Source organism: Cavia porcellus, unplaced genomic scaffold (genome assembly GCF_034190915.1).
Source record: "Cavia porcellus strain 051 isolate PalLab524CR breed Dunkin Hartley unplaced genomic scaffold, mCavPor4.1 scaffold_2, whole genome shotgun sequence".
Classification (NCBI taxonomy): Eukaryota; Metazoa; Chordata; class Mammalia; order Rodentia; family Caviidae; genus Cavia; species Cavia porcellus.
Genome location: NW_026947485.1, coordinates 136,524,443 through 136,534,942, shown reverse-complemented (window position 1 = coordinate 136,534,942; position 10,500 = coordinate 136,524,443).

Genomic DNA, 10,500 nt, shown 5'->3' with positions numbered 1-10,500 from the left:
TTCAAAAATAACTTAATTGTATTAGCTATATAAACAAACATATATGCTCTTAGAATAGTTTGACTTACATTTCAGAACTAAAGTTTTGATCTATCTACAAGCACCACATATCTATTTTTTACCTACATTATTTTTCTTAATTTTCTCATTAAAAAGAACAGTCAGTTACGTATAGTATGCAAACTACCTAGGTAACTAAGTAATATTCTCTATATAATCATAAAATTATGTAAGTGCTGCTCTAAAATGTGTCCCCAGTGAAGGTCTAATTGAAAGCTTACTGAATTTTGTTCCACAGAAAAGGAAAATGGAAATTTTCCCCAAATATAAAATGAATTTATGTTTAAAAAGTGCTCTGATACTAACCACTATTCCATCAACTTTATCATAATGCTGTGCTAATCATCTACTCTGACCTCTTTTTTACACTATTTGATACGCTACTTTTATTTTGAAAATTTTTTACAAGTCAACTTTGTAAGGATCGAAAATAAAATTGACAATTAGTTCCCTAAATGGAATAGTTGGAATAGGGAAGACCCCATGCAGTTAAATAAAATGTGTGTTTCAGAACATGCTTCCACATGGTCTGTCCACATACACAGGCAAAAAACCCTGCCCAGCCGTGGTCACCAGAACAATCCCAGGGTGCAGGTTTTGAGGGATCATCAGAGGGAGAGAGAGGACAAAAGGAAAAGTAAAGTGAGATAATCCTGAAAGGCCACAGAAGTACAAAAGAAGGCAGAGCTCTGATTTCTAAAGGGAGACTACGGAAATCAGGAGTTAAGGAAAGAGGCCAATCTTTACATGTCTGTAGCAGAGGTAAGACACTGGAGTTTAATCATGGGCTTGTACTAAGGGACACTGGACACTCTTATGAAAAAAGTGGCACTGGTGTTGGTATTTCTGAAATGTTGTTCTTTTAGGAACATGAAAACTTCAGGGTAAAGAGAGATCTGGCAATAGAGTTGTTCTGAAGTTAGCATGCTGAATGTATTGAAAAATGCAGAAGATATCTTACAGAGATGGGCTCGAGAAGTTTGTGTGAAGCCTATGTGGCCATCTGAACTGTTAGAGTCAAATGCCACACAATTAAGAGTTCTGTGAGTTCAACTTAATTTATGTTTATTTCAGCCTAAATATTTGATAAGGCTTCTTGGGAAGAGGTAAAATATTAATACATGGAGAAGGCAGGTAATTGAGCATAGCTTACTTTGCAATTAAGCATTCTTTTTAAATCTTAACCTTTTCTTTTTAATTTGTGAATACTGAGTTTCAGAATTGCTACTTCTTTAAAGAAAGTGCAGACAGCCCTCATTGCAGCTCAGCCTGTAAAGCATGAGAATGAACATCCATGCTGCAGTCAGGGGATCTCCTAGGAGCCTTCTAAAGAAGCATGGTGCTGTCACCCAGGTCATGGGCGGAGCCCACTGTGCAGGCAGAGGATTTAGAGTCTGGGCTCCTGGGAAGGGCAGTGCTCTGAGTCACAGGGAGCTTCAGGGCTGCAGAGTTGCCTTCCTAAGGGGAGGAGGGCAGCGCTGTGCAGCAGTAAGCCCAGTCTCAGAGAAAGGAATGCCACTTCCCAGGGAAGGCAGAGCTGGGGTTTCTGTGGCATCCACTCCTGGCCAGCATCTGTGGGTTTGGCGAGTGTGGTCTACCCTTGCCTAGAGTCTGACTTGGTTGCGAAAAAACTCAAGGTAATACATATGAAAAAAGGTGTACATGGTGTAGGGTTATACAGGGAGATGCTCCTCAGCCTGGTTATCAAAACTGTGGTGGTGTCCTAGAGATTCACTATACTGCACGTTGTTCTGAAGGCTTGCTGAGCTGCCTTATCCCCTGCCCTAAACCTATGTTTTTTCTGCCAAGAGTGATAGAAAAAGCAGACGAGATCTCCTGAATAAATGTTTCACTGTATTTCAGTGATTATTAAGCCTTATGGTAAATGTATCTTGTGGTTGGTAGATAAGCAGCTCAAATGTATTTTACAGAAACACCCACATGTGAGCAGCTCTGATCCTGTTCGTTAATCAGACACCCCAAAATTATCCAGTTTCGTTATTTATGTTGCATTTGAGTCATCAAATACACTAATGAACAAAATCCCTGGGACTCCATGTCTTAAAAATGAAAGAAGGATTTGGTGAGACTTGATTTGGTGAGGCACACAGAACTGAAGCCTGCTGGATGCACTGGGATAGCTGCATGGAAGTCTCAGGTTCATCTAAGTTGCAAGATCCAGGCACATGGTGGACCGCAGGGGCTGAGATTCTCCAGATGCTTTGGGTTTACACAGATCTCTTCATGATTTAGAGCCCTGCTTTTCCAGTCTCCTTTAGGATTCCAAGATCTCAGGAATAGTGCTCCGTCTTCTTTGGATTTCACTTCAGAACTCCGTTTTGGTACCTGCCTCTATTTCTGTTTGGTTTCTGTATATTTCTGTATAGTTAATTTGTCTTGACTCTAATTATTCTTTCAAATAAAAAAATAGGTCAACAGAAAATGTTGCATTTGAAGTATGATAATTTAGAAGATCTATATCTATACTTATATTTATATCTATAGAGATATCTATATCCATTTATATAAACATGTATATATCGTGTGTGTGTATGTGTGTGTGTGTGTGTGTGTGTGTGTGTGTGTGTGTGTGCGCGTGTATGTGTCTTGCTTTGAATGGAGCTTTACTTTGGAGTAAATTAATTAGGAAAATGACCCTATAGTATGAGGTTTTATAGACATTTTGAAATCAGTTGAGAATGTTTTACAAAGGTCTGACAGGTGATCTCTTTTTTAATAAAACCTCCCCTTTTTTCATTGTGGTTACTTGGGCTTTGTCCACCTCCAGAGGTGTGAGCATTTTCTCCATGGTCATCATCCAAAGTGGTTTCTGGTAACACAACACCTCTGTCATATCGTCATACATTCAACAGCTGAGATGGTTTATTCATGCAACATCATTTTATGTCACTCCATAACTTCAACCAATACCATTCCCATGTTTCCTTGATTAGCAGAATAGTGAAGTGCGCACCCATGAGCAGACACTACATGTTTCTCCAGGGTCCTGATGAAAGCATCTGTTCTTCATTTCTCACAAGCACAGCCTACACCCCAAGTTCCCAAGCTGGGCTTAGAGTGATTTGTACTGCGATTACTTCATTGATAGTGGCAGACAAGCTCCTCCTTCCAAAATAATTAAAGTGAAATCTTTAAGGACCACAGAATGAGCACTGTTTTGATTTCCGTGTGTTTATATTCATGTACTTGTGAGGAGAACACTAACATGAATCTATTTACAGTTTTATTTTTCTAAGAAGAGAACTCACAGATGTTTACGTCCCATTCACTCCTGCTTGTTCTTGGCAATCACTGTAATTTTCCTAGTTTCCAAGTTTAGAGTATTATGTCATATTAACAAAATGCAATACTGAAACTCATTTTGGAATACTGTTACATGCACACAGAATATTTTTATTACTTTTACCCTAATACTCCTCTCTTTTTTCTTTGTCTTCCTCTGATCTTCTTCCACACAGCAAATGCACTACTTTCTCTTCTCTGTTGTTCTCTCTCTCTTTCTTTCTCTCTCGCTCTCTCTCTCTCTCTCTCTCTCTCTCTCTCTCTCATAATTCATATAAGTAAAGATGGCACTTGTCATGATGGACCTCAATTCCCATCATTTTTTTCCTGTAAGGACATGAATCTGAAGGAATAGATAGCCAAAAATTAACTGGATTTGGAAAACCAGCAGCAGGATACTGAGAGAAAACTCCTTGTCTTCCTAAGAAGGGCACATCCAATCTTCTTGCAAACTCCTCTCTTAATTTGCCTTGCAACTTTTGACCCACACAATCCCACTTTGAGACAAAACCCCAAGTTAAATTCTAGTGATCCTGTTCCCAGGGAAGCCTCATTTACACTGATTTGCGTGGCTTTGCCCAGCTCCTATGGGATTTGTTCACCAATATGGTAAAATGTAGGACCATTTAATTTCAAACCCCCCGTCCCAGAGAGAGCATAGAAGTTTACACTGGACTGGGAAGAAGCCCACTAAGTGACCACACTGACACGACTCCAAATTCTAGGAATAAAAAGAAAAAGCCTCTTTCTTAAAACCGGGTTTAGCGTGCTTAGTGATCCAGGCACAGGAACTCTGCGGCCAAGAGAAAAACAGCCTGGCCACTGCTCCAGCTGGCAGCAGACCTCAGCATCGTGCATATGGCACTGTTTCAGATGCATACAGAATACACAAGGTCTGGGGTTTAAAGGCTTCCACCCCAATTTCAAAAGGCCTGGGATACCAGGCAGTGCACCCCTGAGAGGGCAGTGAATAAAGCAGTGAGAGAAAATCCAAAGGTGCAGTGGAGATCCTAACAGTTTAAAAAGTAAAAAATGTGGTTTATCTAAAACAATGCCACAAGTAGAGAGCAAAGCCAACCCCTGCCACACAAAAATCCATGAGATTTATCCACCTAAAGTGCCATGGGGTAAAACCACATGAAAACTGTAAAGCTCTATCCCTTCATGTGCTGGAATTGCAACTATAGGATTTAAAATATGCCCTGCTGAGTTTTATAATTGTTTTGGTTCCAATTTTTGTATTCCCATTTGTAACTTTCAGAATGGGAATGCTTATTGTGTGCCATTGCATGTTGGGAGTGTGTAACTTTGTTTCCATTTGTACAGGGGCTTGCAGGTAAGGTTTGCTTTACATCTCAGAGGAGACATGGAGACTTAAATTCTTCAGCAAAGCTGAAGCTGTTAGGACTTTGGTAACTAAATGTCTTTTTTATAATGGAATGCACTTTAGTCTTTGGAGGTCCTAGGACAAAATGTTGTTTTTCTAATGTACATAATGTTGATAAACTTGATGTTGGTGCTTAAGGATTGTTAAAATGTGGTTAAAGTAACAAAATGTTAAGAATAAACATGTCTTATGTCCACAAATGGGTTTAAAAATATTTTTGCTTCCAAGCAGACAAGGGGTGGATTTTAATGGTTGGTACATTGTGTCAACTTGAGAAGTTTACAGGTTTAACTAAAAGTCTCATCAGGGAACCAGAATGCTTACATTGTAAATATTCTCATCCCCTGGAATAGGAGGACACAAAGATTTTGTGAGTGCTACACCTGCCTTGGACCAGGGGTGGTGGGGTTGTGGGGTGTGGACTGTGTGCAACATAAAGGAGCCATAAAGGCTTGCTCTTGCCCCCTTTTCTTCTGGATGCTTTCCTTGGCCTTAAAGTGTTGCCTTTGTGCCATGCCACCCTGCCTTGGTGCTAGCTGATGATACAATAAAACTTCCACATATAGTGAGCTAAATAGGGATAGGGTTAGGACCAGGAAAGAGGCATGGGATGGGTAATGACAGAAGGAGCATAAACATGCAATAGGTTGATATTTGTTATGTGGTCACATTAAGCAAGAGTTCTGGTTTAATGTCAGAGTGTGGATGTTAGAAACTGTGCTCACAGTTTATTGTGTTGGTTGTCTGAAGTGCAGATCAAGAGCCAGCCCACAGGGAATGAGCTGGGAAGTCTTCTATTCCTCTGGTCACTGTGAGTGAGGCCATTCAGAGGCTCAGGGAAATGATAATACTGGGCAGATTCACCAACTTCAACCTGTTGCTTAGCAGTGAAGTGGTCCAGGAGATGCACCCTTCTGGACAGCCTTGAGAAACAAGCAGCACCTGCATTCTTAAGGGGCTCCAGGATTACTCTTCTCTGTGTCCCTGATCTTATGCTATGTTAATGAAATCCAAAATCCTTGCTTCTCTGAAGACTTGTCATTTCTGATATCACTTTCACATATATAGGAACACGTATGGAAAGAGTGTTTGTGAGGAAATCTGAGGCATGATGTATATGCTCAAGCTGTAACTGTGGGCAATGCGGGTCATAGTGAAACCGATAAAACTCCAAAATATTTAATTACTCATGTGCACGGTGACTTCCCTGTACCTGAAGGATTTGTTTCTCAGCTTCTAGAAATGAATTCCCACCTCAGATGCTGCTTCAGCTTCACAGCTTCCTGCATGGGAAGCCAAGTACATCTGCTTAGTGAGACCTTGTGAGTCAACTCAGGAAATTGTGAGAGCACTGCCCCATCTCCAAGGCTTCTGTCCACAACACCAAGATTTTTGAGAGCTTTAAAACTGATCACCAGATGTCAATAAAATGTCCAGCCTGAGCCACACACAAACCACACAGAGTCCCTGGGACAAACCAGAGAGATATGATATTATTGTACTCTATTATTTTGGAATACTAGGAAAAGAACTCAGGGCCTATGCGTTCAGTTACACTTTCTGCTCTTTTAAAAAATTATTTTATTTAGAGACAGGATTTTGCTAATTTGCTGAGATACCAGACTGAGCTGAAACTTGTGCCACTTCTGCTCCAGCTTTCTTAGAGTGCTGGCATCACAGGTGTGAGGCACCATGTCCTCTTGCAACTTTAATATACTGAACAGTAGAGAACTGAGATGATACTGGAAAGGAAATGAATTATCCATTATGAAATGTATTGGCTTTAAGGAATGAGAAATTAACCCCTGGAACTGGAATAAGTCTTTACATGCTGTGAAAAACATGTGAGTGGTTGTCATTTGAATACTGAGCAGGACTCTGGAGGGGTTCTTTGGGATCATCTCTGCTCCTACAGGGGAGGACAGAGAAACCAGAGTCAAAACTGAGGAGTCAGTAAATTACATTGCTCCCCTAAAATATAAGTAGCAGTGAGAGGAGCTCTGCCACACCAAGACTCTGCTGAGGAGGAGGGGGCCCTGGTTAATGGGTGGGGCATATGAATTTCCTCCTCTGAGCTTCCTGTGTTCCTCTGAGGGACTTAAGTAGCCCAGCCCTCCTCACTGGAACCAGCAGCCTCTTTCAAGCAGAACTGTGCAGAAGTTTCCACCCATGCACTGCTCCATGATAGACTGCATCACACTCCTGGACATCAGGCTCTGTATTGGCTTGCGGTAGTTAGAGGACAACCCAGCATACACAGTGTATGTAAGTGAGCACCATGAGGGAGAGAGGGATACCCGAAAGAGTGCTCATGCATTCAGAGCATGCGCTGACAGGAGCTGGTAGAGAGCTTGTTGAATCAGATCCTGAGAAAATGCATCAGGAAGCAGTGCTGCTCATATTCATCAAAATTCTCAATTAAGTTTCCATACTTATTTTTAATTGTAGCATAAACAATTCTAGCTAAAATATGTGGATACATACTTTTAGAAGTTCACTTTCTGTTTCAAATGTCTTTTTGCTTCACCTAAAAACAGTTTTGACTGTAGCAAATATTCCTCCCTATTTGCTTGACCCCACATGCGGTACACACTAGAGACTGTCATGTCCAGTTTCCAGGAGGTCCTATCCTGCATGTAGCTGTTAAATGTACTAGTTTTTCATTTCTGTAATAATTCAAGCAATACAATACAATTTTATTAATAAATAAATTAAATTTTATAACAATATAGTGAATTTAGTGATGTTTGTAGTAGCAGTATAGAAGTATAGACATTGAATCAAGAAAGAATTTTGCAAATATCATACATTTTTATTATAATTTAAATTTTTAAAACAAAATGTACAAGAAAAACACCAATAATTTCACATGTGCCAACATGCTGTATGTGGTTTCAGCAGTGTCACACTGTATGTGACTCAGAACTGAAATCAACAGAAAAACTAACAGCAGCAAAATCTTATTAGTGTTCTGGTGAAGTGTCAGAGTTTATGCTGAAGTTGAATATTTATGATATTTAACAATAATAGTCTTACACCTTAAATAACAGTATACATGATACAAAGAAGAGATAAATTTTAATATACAACTACGCAAATTCTATTTAAATTCTACAAATTGTCAAAAAATTACTGATATTACCAAATTTACTTTTTAATGTATCTATTAATTTTTAAAAATTTAACATTAATGACTTGGAAATGCCACGTTTTCAAATGAATATGCTTTTTCTTCAAAATAGCATCAAATAGTATTTAAAAAGAGGAATCAGTTTTGTTATTGTGTAGTGTAAATATTGCAAGCAACTTTTGGTTACCCTATCAAGTCAAAGAGTACTTTTCAATATATTTTAAATATTGCAGACATGTGAATAACATTTTTCAACAGTAAACTTTAATAAATGTAAGTATAGATTATGTATTTGAAAAAAATTACTGTGACGATATAAATGAGAAATATAAAATATATGACTTGCTTGTAAAGATTTCATAATGTAATATTGAGGAGAAGGGGGCCCTGGTTAATGGGTGGGGCATATGAATTTCCTCCTCTGAACTTCCTGTGTTCATTAATTTTGATATGTTTTACCCATTTAAATAATAATAATTTGGATGTATTATTTTTAATAAATGTATTATTAATTCACATATATAGTATAGTATATATTATATATAGTATATATAATAGTATTATATCATACATAAAAATATTATATTTCATTTTGTTTTTAATGGAAAACACTAGAAAATTTTTAAAACACATATTTTTCTGCATTGTATCTATCTTTATATAGGTTAAAGAAGTCAAAACTACCCTGTTACACAACAGAAAACACAAATTAATCACTAAATTATTTAAAATATACTGCATGGCTTTGGTGAATAAAACTTGGTTAGTGTACTGGACCCCTTGTGAAAAAGTTTCATTCAAATGAGAGAGGAGACATCAAATTAAGAGCTTTGTCACAAAAATTCAAATTTAAAATTGCAGGTTATGCTATTCAAGAAGAGATGGAATTTCCAAAATAAAGGACAGATTATGGCATCTTAACCACAAGGCAGAAGTAGAGAAGCCAAAATACTCTGCAATATGGACCAAAGCTTGCTAAAATCTTGGGTATTACAAGGCACTACTATCATTGAGATTGGTGTCATGTGACATTTATTGCATGCCTACAGTCAAGTGCCTACAGTTCCAAAGTAGAAACATGGCATTCACAGGGACAAACATTCTGCCTTTCCTAAAACAAACCTTTCCACGATACAGGGCTCTGCAGACCCAGGAACCATGAACCTGTGAGAGTCAGTGAATACACAGCACAGATCCTGGGAGGGAGTTTTTTTTCATACCCACCAAGGCCTGAGGTTAGACTCAGCAGCAAGGCCTTGTAAGTTAAAAGGAATTCATGAGATGGATCAGGAGCAGAAAGTTCACGCAGACAGCTCACACCTGCCGCATCTTCCTCCACAAGGACACTCCTGACAGCAGGCCATGGGAGCGTCCCTGAGTGCGGTCCGCTGATGAGAGTTGGCACAGGAAAGCAGGGAGTACATGAGGGCAGCAGGACTGTGACTCCCCAGGGCTGACTCCGAAGTCAGTGGCGAGGAAAACCCTCCCAAAGCACAGCACTTTCACAGCGGGCATGCAGTCCTTCCTGTGAGGAAAGAGGATGCCTCCAGTTCGGACATCAGGGTCTACAGGGAAGTGGAGAAACACTTGAACAGCTGGGAGGGAAAGAAGTTAGTAAGAACAGCAGGGAGGTTTAGAGTGGACATAAGTGGAAGTATCTAGTCCAGGGGAGAGGAAGTGAAGAATACTTTACACCTCCTTAACATACTCCTGTGGAAGACATGCTAAACATCCTGAGCTAAATGACTCTGCCTGTGGATTTCCAGTATTCTCTGTCATCAGACTTGGCTGCAGCAACGTGATAAGCAAAGAGATAAAGCGGCCTTGGGGATAGGTGAGGTGATGGGGGCACACAGCAGCACACACTCATATTTGGCACTGCTGTTTCAAATTCCGTATTTCCACTGTTTCTCTAGTTCAGTCCCAGGCTAGATTCCCACACGCCTTAGGCATCAGCCTTAGCACCCTTACCCCTCTGGAGTGCCGTCCTTCATGGTTATTTCTCCTAAAACACTCCTTAGCCTAGCATCTGAGGAGGTGAAGCTGCTACAAAAGCTTAGGTACTGCTGTTCCCTTAAAGCACCACCTTAGAGTGCTGCAGGTAGAAGGCAACGTGTGAGGCACAGACACATGGGCATTTGTAGACAGCCACTACTGGGTGGCACTAGTGAGTAGACTGCATAGGACCAGTTCACTAGGAGGCTCCTAGGGAGAAGAAGGAATTCTCTCCTGAGTTCCCTGCTCTGGTTTGAAGGCCCTGGCTCCCCAGCTTGCCCACAGTTCAGGGTCTCAGAACAGGGAAGGAAAAGGCACCTTGGTGTAAGACGGGGCACTACTTGTCTACAGAGCCTGAAGGTCCGCTCTCCTGAAATGAAGACAACAGTGGCAATCAGTGAGTACAAGAAGAACGCCCTGGATAAAAGATTAAATTCATGTACAGACAGTCCTGAAAAGGAAATACAAATTTTGGGTAAATAGATGAAAAAATCAGTCAGCAGCAATAATGAGGGAATAAAAATTAAAAGAGATAATAATGCAATCAAACTTAAAAAACACTTTAACATTGTGTAATATCTTTGGTTCTTTAAGAATCAACATCTTGTATTTGATAGTATATGCA